Here is a 10,816-nt window from a genome sequence, read left to right as displayed (position 1 = left end):
GAAGAGGTAATTTTTGAGGCAAAAAAGAGTGGTCCAGCTGCCAACACTTCCAGAAAATCCTTTTATGCTATATTTATGTCACCTTTTGTATCCAGGGACTAAAGGAACAAAGTAAAGTAGCATATTCTTTATATTGATAATTATGTTGTACTTTATATGCATTCCTACAGAACTATTGAAAGACATCTGCCACAATGGTTTCTATACAATATGGTACAAAGAATAAAATGTATTTTAAATGAAGCCCAAAGCTGTAACACTCACCACTCTTTTTATTTTCTTGATAGTATACTTTGGAACACAGAAATTTATGATTTTGATGAACTCTAATTTGTCTTCTTTTTTTTTTTATCACTTGTGCCTTTGAGTTTCATATACAAGAAATCAACGCCTAACTCAAAGTCACAAAGATTTATTCTTGTGTTTTCTTCTAAGAGATTTATAGTTTTGGCTCTTACATTTATGTTTGTGATCCACTGTGAGTTAATTTTGTGTATGACATAAGGAAAGGACCTAAATTCATTCTTTGGCATTTGGATACACAATTATTTCAGCAACATTTGATGAAAAGTCTATTTTTTCCCTATTGAAACATCTTCGTGTCTTTGTCAAAGATGTAAGCATTGATATAATCATAGATGTAAGCATTTATTTCTGTTCTTTCAATTCTATTCCCTTGTATATATGTCTATCTTGTGCCATTAACACAGTCTTGATTTTTGTTGCTTTGCAGTAGCTTTTGAAACCGGGAAGTTTATAGCCATTTTTGTTCTGAGTTTTCAAAATTGTTTTGGCTACTGTGCATTTCTTGTGTTTCAATATGAATTTTAGGTTTAGCTTGTTAATTGCTGCAAAACAACGTGAGCTGGGTTTCTAATCGGCATTGCATGAAATCTGTAAATCACTTTGGGAAGTATTGCCATATTTACAATATTAAGTCTTCTGATCATGGGGTCTGTTTCCATTTACTTAGGTTTCCTTTGATTTCTGGCAACAATTTTTTGTAGTTGTCAATGTACAAGTGTTATGCTTCTTTTCTTAAATTTAGTTCATGCATTTCATTATTTTTGATGCTATTATAAGGGGGACTATTTTCTTAATATCATTTCAGAATGTTTATTGCTAGTGTATGGAAATACAATTGATTTTTGTATATTGATCATGTATATTTCAACCTTTCCTGACTTATTTATTAGCGCCAATAGTATTTAGTGAATTCCTTAGGATTTTCTATACACAGAATCATGTCATCTGCAAATAGAGATTGTTTTACTCTCCCTTTCAAATCTGGCTTTCTTTCACTTGCCAATTACCCTAGCTAGTACTTCCATTACAATGCTGAATGGAAGTGGTGAGATTAGATATTTATGTTGTGTTTCTGATCTTAGGGGGAAAGCGGTTAGCTTGTCATCATTTAGTATGATGTTAGCTGTAGGTTTGTTATAGATGCCCTTTATCAGGTTGAGGAACTTCCCTTCCCTTCTTAGTTTGTTGAGTTTTTGTCATGAAAGTGTTAGATTTTGACAAATGCTTTCTTCCCATCTGTTGATATGCTCATGTATTTGTCTGTTACTATGGTTTATTGCCCTAATTAATCATTTTCATAGTTAAACCAACCTTGCATTTCTGGATAAATCCCACTTAAAGGGTTATGGTGTATAACCTTTTTTTATATGTTGCTAGATTAATTTTGTTAGTATTTCATTGAGAATTTTTGCATTTTTACTCATGAGGGATATTGATCTTCAGTTTTCTCTTCTTGTGATGTCTTTCTAGTTTTGGTATCAAGATCTTGCTGACCTCATAGATAGAGTTGAGAAGTATCTCTCTAGGAATTTTCCATTTCATTAGGTATTTAGTTTGTTGGCTTACACTTGTTCATAGTGTTCATTTATAATCTTTTTTATTTCTGTAAGGTTAATTGTGATACCCTTTTTTCATCCCTGAATTTAATTATTTGAGTCTTCTTTACTTTTTTCTTGGTCAGGGTATCTAAAGATGTGTCATTTGTGTTAATCTTTTCAAAGAATCAACTTTTAGTTTTATAATTTTCATCATATTTGGAAGTTTTGTAGCCATTATGCCTTCAAATATTTTTTTTCTTTTTCTTCTTCTCTCTCTACTCCCCAGCTGAGACTCTAATAACATGTATGTTAGAACATTTGATATGGTCCAACAGGTTACTGAGGGAACATTCAATTTTATTTTCAGTCTAATTTTTCTGTGCTTTATTTTGGATAAATTCTATAGGTATGTCTTCAAATTCACTCATTATTTTTTCAGAGTGTTGAATCTGCTGTTAAGCCCATCTAGTGAATTTTTAATTTCAGATATTGTATTTTTCACTCCTAAGAATTCTATACCCACACTCACCATGAATAAATAAGCAGATGGGGCAATAGAAAACAAATAGCAAGATGGTAGATTAATCTCTCATCTACCAAGAAGGAATGATAGCTAGCCTATTAACCTTCTATCAGAACTATTGAATGCCTGAATTCAAATTGAAATCATATACATTCTAAATGGTTCAGTTTTCTCAGTTTACTGATAGGAAAATTAAAGTTCAGGAAGTTTTTGAAACTTGCCCACAGATAGACAACTAACTACTTCAGGGCTTAGCCAAGTCTAGGACCAGGACTCTTTTCACTAATACTATCACCACTTCCTTCCGTTTTGCCCTTCACAATTTAGGTAGGACCTGTCATGCTCCTTGACCTTGTTTATTATGCTGCACACTTGTCCTATGAGGATAGCATTTCCCCCTACTTTTCTTTGGGGGAGATTTTTGAGTACTTGTTTCTCAGAACCTCACTGTTTCTGCTGCTGATTCCGCAATGACCTTAAGTTTTAAGAGTTACAGGAAGAAACCATCGCATGTCTCCCTGCCTTGTCCCACTGCAGGCCACTGTTTGGTAGTCACAAGAGGAATGGCCTTAGGTTTGGGACTTCCCAGTCTGCCTTTGTCACTTGAACAACAAAGTGTTCAGAGAGGTTTTATACTCTCAAAGGGACCAGGGATTGTTAGTGGTTTACTCCTTAATGAGTCTTATTTTGAGAAGGAATGGCAAGGTAGGGTAGCCATTCTGCGTGTAAGGTTTTGCAGTGAGCCCTTCAGAGAATGAAGAGTAAAACTGATTCATTTTGCTCCCAAGACTTTCTCCTTCTTGTTAGTTTTCTTTTTTGTCAGGTTATTATCTTAAAGTATATACTTGTGGATATTATAAAAGATAAGGGAGAGCACGTGAGGAAGGAAATTAAACAAAATATCCAAAACAACTCATTAGATATTAAAAATTAAAACTTAGGGCTAAGATGGGAAAAAATAGTTTCTTTTCATGCAGCTGTTGCATACAGGGCAACTGACTACAAAAATGAGAATGGAAACGACAAGACACCAATTCAATTGCAGAACGAAGTTGTAGTCTTGGATTTACAGCTTTTAAAGTGTTTAAAAGTGGGCTGGTCATCAAATACCTTTTTGTGAATTGGCCATGGAAGAAAAGTCTATTTTGGTTTTTCATTCATGAATCCGCCCTGTGGCCAGCAGTTCACGGACGGACACACTGTTGTATCCACAACAGTGGATACAACTCCCAGTTTTGCCCAGTCCAGCCTTAACATTTGAGCCCACTGGATGGATAAGACCACCAGATGCACTTGTTTGGGGTCTGCCTATTGATCACGGAGGTTCCCAGATCACCAGTTTAACCATTAGGTGAGTATCTAGTTAAAATCTATTTCCAAGTGACACATGTTGAGTCTTCAAGTTCTTTAAAGAACTCTTACAGAGTCTAACATCTCTCCTGCCAGTCCTTCACAGGAGTCTCGATCTCCCAAAGTTTCTGTTTTCCTCAAATTTATCAAATGGACGTTCACCTTTTCGATGTTTAGAATCTGGTCAAGGCAATGCAGGTACAAACGTCCAGCCGAGGCACAGCCGGTAGAGGCTTGTCGGGTGCACCAACCCTCACTGACCATGCACCCTCCCAAGCTGATTTCAGGTTTCGTGCCCTAACAGAGCACCACACACTGGGTGGCTTAACGAACTAAAATGTATTGTCTCACAGTTTTAGAGGCTAGAAGTCTAAGATCAAGGTGTCGGCAGGCTGGTTCCTTCTCAGGGCTGTGAGGGACAATCTGTTCCATGCCTCTGGCTCAGCTTCTGGGGGTTTGCTGGCAATCTCTGGTGTTCCTTGGTTTATAGAATCATCACCCTGATCTCTGCCTTCATGTTCATGTGGTGTCCTCCCTGTGTGTGTGCCTGGGTCCAAGTGTCCTTTTTTTTATAAGGACACCCAGTTATATTGGACTGGGGCCACCTTACTCCAGTATGATCTCACCTTAACTAATTATATCTGCAGCGACTCTTTTCTAAGTGAGGTCACATTCTGAGGTTCGGGGGTGGAGTGGGGGGTTAGGACGTCAACATAGGAATTTTGATGAGGACACAGTCAACCCATCAGTCTTTGCTAGGGCAGGTGTAGAGGACAGTTAATCCATGGCAAGTTCTGTCCCATTACCAAGACCTGACCTCTGACGTCTCCACTGCATGAGCTCTGTGATCCCCAAGGACTCTCCCCTCTGGCTGGTCAGGGTGGCCTGTGCCTTCCATCTGTGTGCACGCTGGGAATCTCTCAGCTTGCAGCTCTCCGACAGTCCTTTGCCCAGCCTTGCGGAGTTTCATTCTCCAGCGTGCAGCCTGTACCCAGAAGAGACTGGATTTCTGATCTCTTTCCGGCATGGCTGTCTCCTTTCCAGAATGCTGCCCTGCAAATTCCAGTTTCTTGAGCCTCCCTGATTCTGAGCTCCATTTCCTTAACTCAGCAAGGCTGCCACCTCTGTCTGGAGTCTTCCTCTCCACCCCTGCAGTCCAGAAATTGTCTCCAGGCAGGTAGCCAAGGATCTCAGTCCTGTGCTGCCTGTAGTTAAATGTCTGAACATAATTGTTCCATATCTTTGTTCTGGTTTTCCAGTTGTTAAGACTGGTTCTTCTTACACCGTTGGACTCAGGGGGCAGACATTCAGAATGAACTTTTTAAAACTTTTACTTTTAAAGCTCAGCTGTTAAGCCATCCGTGCAGATGTAAAATTTGCCACTTTTAAATGACTTTGGAGCACTGAACACGGGGATATTCTCCTTGCGCCTCCCGGCGTAGCTAAAAGGATGGCATAGCCATCTTCTGAGAGGCTCACAGGTCACTGTGGTGTCCCCCCGCAAGTCTTGTTCCAGCCACAGCTCCTGTGTATGAGAGAGCGGCAACACGTGAGTTTAGCTAACTGATGTTGTCAGGCCACATGGGGAAGACTAATCATGGGAGACAAGGGGTGCATCCCTCAGCTTCAGGCAGCCTTGGAAGGGGTCGGTTGGCCATGTGGAGCTCACTCAGCTGGCTGACTGTAATGTTGTGCCCCATAGGCTGAACAGAAATACATTTACCTTTGTACCAAACATTGGATTTCAGAACCACCAAATTATCTTAACCTGATTATTGGAAATTTCTGCAAATTCTTTACAATGGAGACGAGGAAAAGCCACGTCTATTTGAGTGCATGTGTGTTAGGCCCCACACGGACTGCTTTGGGGTCAGACCAAGCTGGGTCTGAATTCTGGCTTCTCCACTCAGTAGCTACGTGAACTTGGGCAAGTCCCTCTGAGCTTCCTAATTCCTGAAATGGAGATATTTTTCTCATAAGTATGTTGTGAGTTATAAGTAGGAACACGTGTCTGCCACCAAAGCCAGCCATGCGACTGGCGCATGGAAAAGCAGGGTGGGTTTGGTGTTGCAATAATGATTACCAGAGACCCATACCGTCCCCCCCACCCCGCATCTGCTCCCCGACCGTGTCCTGTGCTCTTTACCCACAAGCATGCCTTTTCTAAGATGCTTTTATTTTCAGGATTTAAAAAATGTATACATATCCCTATTAAATGGTGATGGAGGCAGGGAACTCGCAAGTCAGTACTTGTAATTTACATCTTTGAAGGGGCTGGTTTACTAGCATGTTGGTTTATTAGCTGAGGTTTATATAATGGATACATTTGAATGAGGGTGGAGGTGGGGGTATAAAAGGGGGCCTTGCCTGGAGAAGGCAGGTCTAGGGCATCTGCAGAATAGGTTTGTGTGATGCCTGAGGACCCTTAAGTACACTGAAAACAAGGTTTACCTGCCTCGCGATGTCACACAGGTCAGCACCCCCGGTGCAATGTTGCACTGATTGAGTCAAGGGGGGATCAGACAACAAGCAACTGAATATAAAAATATAATCAATCAAAAGGTTCACATATACATGAAATCTTTCAGACTCACAGACATTTAGAATGAGAAGAGATCATAGAGATGGCCGTGAAAGGATTCAGTTGTTTAGAGATCAGTTATGTCTGCAGACGCCATCCCATTTCTTTTAAGGAAGTCTCCAAACACTCGGTGGGTACATCATTCCCTCTTTCCTATTTTTCCATGGAAACAATGAAGAAATTATTCCTCATCCTACTTTCACTCCAAACACTATTTTTAGTGTTAGCATTTGCTATGGAAACATTCACTTAGTTCCTTCCCCTCAATGTCACATCATTTCACCGATAGTCAAGGAAGAGCAGCTCCAGCAGTTTCCAGAACAGAGTATGTATTTTGGGTGCCAAACATATTTTTGTTCATAACTCAGTTAAAAATAAGGAACTGCCCCAAAAGTGACAATTATAATATCTTCCTGTGATTTAAAAAAACCCACCAAAACACTATCTTTCCTTTTTTATATTTATAATTCATTTTTTATTTATAATCTACCAAATGAATACGATGCTGCATTCCTATCAAAGGAATAAGAATGTGGCTAATTTGTTCCACTAAGAAGACGAGGTTTCTGTCGAAAGTTTGCTGGCGATTACCAGAGTCTCAGGAAGCTACAGAATCGGGGGAGGTGGGCAGGTGCTGTCCGCCCCCCCCCCCGCCCCCTCCAGAGGCAGGTGTGACTCGTAGCTCAGCTGCCAACGTGTAAGACCTCGGGTTAGTCACTCTCTGGTCCCCATAAAACAAGGCTGAAGAGCAAGACCTCTAAGTTCCTGGACAGATCTGATCTTCCAAATTTGAATTCCAGTCACGTCGCACATTGCGCTGGGGGAGGCAAGACGAGCTCCAGGAAGCTTCATGTACACGAAAGTCGTGAACGGCAGCGGGAACTCAGGAACACAGCAGAGGGTTCATGGGCACAGATTATCGCTCTTGTGCAGTGCCTTACATTTATACTCCCACACTTGTTCTCCTTGCTTCTAAATTAGTCAGTGTGGAGACTTTGAAAAGATTAGCTGGTTTAAAGCCATTTTTGCAAAAAGGAGCTACGTGGGCCAGCACATAAAGCAGGTAGATGCTTGTTTTATCTCTCTGCCCAAAAGAAAAGTGGTGGTTTAGACTTTTTCTTTATAAGCACAATTAAAGTTCTCATTTCTTTTATTTAAACTATTACTGCGTATAAACACAAAATGGGCACAGTTATGGGCACTATTCCAAAATAATCTTCCAGATTCTTCCCCAGTTCAGGAAGCTGATAGCTTTGGATAAACAAATACTTGTTAGGTTAGAGTAGGCGATAAGCACGAAAGTACAGAGTTCTATGGAAAAAAGCATTATTTGCTAAAAAGCAACAAAACTATGATTTTAAGATAGTGTAACAAGAGAATACACTTAAAAAAAAATTTGGAAGCGTTTTGGAGTTGCCAGGAGATACTGTTGTGGACATTCCTGAAAGGTTTATAAATTGCTGAAGGGCATTTAAATGGCTGCCCAAGGATTCAAAATTTCAGACTGTCAGTGTTTGGCATTTATCAAAAAAATAAAAAGAAAATAACGGTGTCTAGAAGAATTTTAGCTAAGAGTCTGAATCCCATTAGAGTAGCTTGAATGATAGCCCCCATTTAAAATAATAAGTTTATTCAGCCAAGGGCCTCTGCTATAGACTGCCAGTGAGTGGGGGTGGAGAACTGGGGTTTCCAGCAATAACACCAGGAAATTCTAATCATTATTGAAGAAAAGTTTAGGTACTGTGTTTCCCCGAAAATAAACCCCAGTTGAGATCATCAGCCAGACGGATGCATTTAGTATGTTATGATAATGTTCCAGAAGAAGATGACATGACTATATTTGGATAAATGTAGATTGTTGTACATGAAAAAATAAGACATCCCCTGAAAATATGCCCCAATGCGTCTTTTGGAGCAAAAATTCATGTAAGTCTCGGTCTTATTTTCAGGGAAACATGGTATTAAGAAACTTGTTTTGAAAATCTGGTCTCCATCAGTCATCAGAGTAAACTCTTATATTCTGCAAATCTGGCTTGTGGTAAATTTATATCAGATTATTTAGTTCCTCACTATACCACTAGTTGTATTTCTTTTACAATATTTTTGCTTTGGGCTGTTGCAAAACTTTTAATTATTATAAATTTAAAATAGTTTTCCACTTGCAAAAAAAAGACTAGGGAATTCTAAACTAAATTCTTTATTTGTGTCCTATTGTTGCAGTAACACATGATCACAAACTTAGTGGCTTAAAGCAACACAAATTAATTATCCTATAGCTCTGGAGGGCAGAAGTGTGCGATGTGTCTCATTGAGTTAAAATCAAGTTGTCGGCAGGATTACGTTCCTTCTGGAGACTTGAGGGGAGAATACACATCCTTGCCTTTTTGAGCTTCTAGAAACTGCCCACTTTCCCTGGCTCATGGCCCTTCCCTCCACCTTCCAAGTCAGCGATGGATGTTGAATCCTCTCCCACTGCCATCTCTCTGGTTCTCTTCTGCCTCCCTTTCCCCTTGTAAGCACCTTTGTGATTACACTGGGCCCACCTGGATCATCCAGGAAACCCTCCCTCTGTTAAGGTCAGCTGCTTAGCAAACTTATTTCTATGTCTGACAACTTTACTTTTCTCTGAAGAGGAAGCAAAACCATCTGTTCACAAAATATGATGTGGACCGGCAACGTGCAGTACATGAGAGCAGTTAGGGCTTGTTGCTGTGGGGAACGGGAGAGAAGCTACCTAGGACAAGTGACAGTAGTGTCCAACTGTGTCATTCGGGCCATAGAATCTTAGAGCCATTCACAGCCATGGACTCAGGAATTCCCTCTGGATCTCTCCTAATGCGACAGTTATAGATACAGACAAATTACTTGTATGTGCACAGCTACTTGTCAAAGAAATGTGTATAATATATTCAAATTGGAAACAATGCAGGAGATAAATGGTAAAGTAAATTATGATATATCCACATAGTGAACTATAATTAACCAGTTACTAAAATTTATATTTACGGAGACTTGCTCATCACATGGGAAGATACTTATATAATTGAAAACCATTGGGACACAAAATTGTGTATTTGGCTTCATCTCAACTACCATGTTTCCCCGAAAATAAGATCTAGCTGGACAATCAGCTCTAATGCATCTTTTGGAGCAAAAATTAATATAAGACCCGGTCTTATTTTACTATAAGACCGGGTCTTATACAGTACAATACAATACAATTACAATACAATACCAGGTCTTATATAATATAAGACCCAGTCTTATATTAATTTTTGCTCCAAAAGACGCATTAGAGCTGATTGTCCAGCTAGGTCTTATTTTGGGGGAAACACGATATATAGATGACATTGGAGTTTGTAGGCTGACTCCAATGCCTTCTTTACAAAAGAGAAAGTGGGAGGGAAAACAATGAAATGGCAATAGTGATTCTGCTAGGGTCGGAATTATTGGTGATCTTTCCTTCTTTCTTATTTTATGTATTGTCCCATTTGTTTTTCAGAGAATGTGAAAAGGAATTAAAGCCCAAGTAAGCCTTCAGACTATAAACCTTTGTGGTTTTAGTCAGTACTGGACTGATTTTCCTTGGCAGCATGGAAAGGCCTGGCTGTAGGAACAGAGGAGGTTGGTGTAGGGCTGGGGCTTCAACCAGGAAGACCCAACAGGAAGGCCAAGAGATGATGGCAGTGGCGGTGCTGGTAAGAGAGTAGCTGGGGTGAGGACCATAAGGATCAGGGCTATGAAGTGTGGAGGCTGGGGAGGGCTGACTCTTGGGATAGGGGAGCAGTCACATAGCAGATGGTCCCTGGAAGGGCAAAGAATGGAAGTTTGGGAAATGGGGAGCAGGATCGGGTGGAAAAGAGCAGGGAAGAGAGAGTGAGGACTGCAGATTAATGCATCTGAGGTGGAGCAATTCGGGGTCAGACAGCTCACGGTGGAAGTTCACGGATGAATTTATCAAGCACCTACTATGCACCAGCGCTGTGCTAGGTGCTGGATGTGCAACCCCAGTGATCCAAATAGATACAGACTCTGTCCTCTTGAAGCTGTCCTCTGCCGGGGGAATTCAGTATGAAACGAAAAATAAACCACAACAAATGGTGAGATGTACGCTAAAGAAAAGAATAGAGGCAAATGGGAAATACAGGCCAGGGAAAAAGACCAAAGGAAGTGACATTTAGGGTAAAACCAGAAGGAGGAGAGGGAGTTGGTTACCAGGTGAGGGTAGGGTAAGGTAAAGGGCAGCAGTAAATCACTCCAGGGGAGGGGCTGCTCGGGCAGAGGATGGGTTGGGGGTGACCAGGAAGGGAGGAAGGCCAGTTTGGCTGGAATGCAGTAAGTGGATGGGGGCATTGAGAGGAGGCCCAAGGCATGGGCAGGGGACAAATGAGGCCTGCTTAAGGAGTCTGGGTTTTATCCCAACTGCATGGATACCAGTGGAGGGTTCAGAAAGAGGGACACGGTATGGTCATGCATATTAGTGGGAGAGATAGGAGGGACAGTGGCTGGGGTCTACAT

The sequence above is a fragment of the Rhinolophus sinicus genome, linkage group LG05 (genome assembly GCF_036562045.2).
Source record: "Rhinolophus sinicus isolate RSC01 linkage group LG05, ASM3656204v1, whole genome shotgun sequence".
NCBI lineage: Eukaryota > Metazoa > Chordata > Mammalia > Chiroptera > Rhinolophidae > Rhinolophus > Rhinolophus sinicus.
This window is presented reverse-complemented; position numbering follows the sequence as displayed.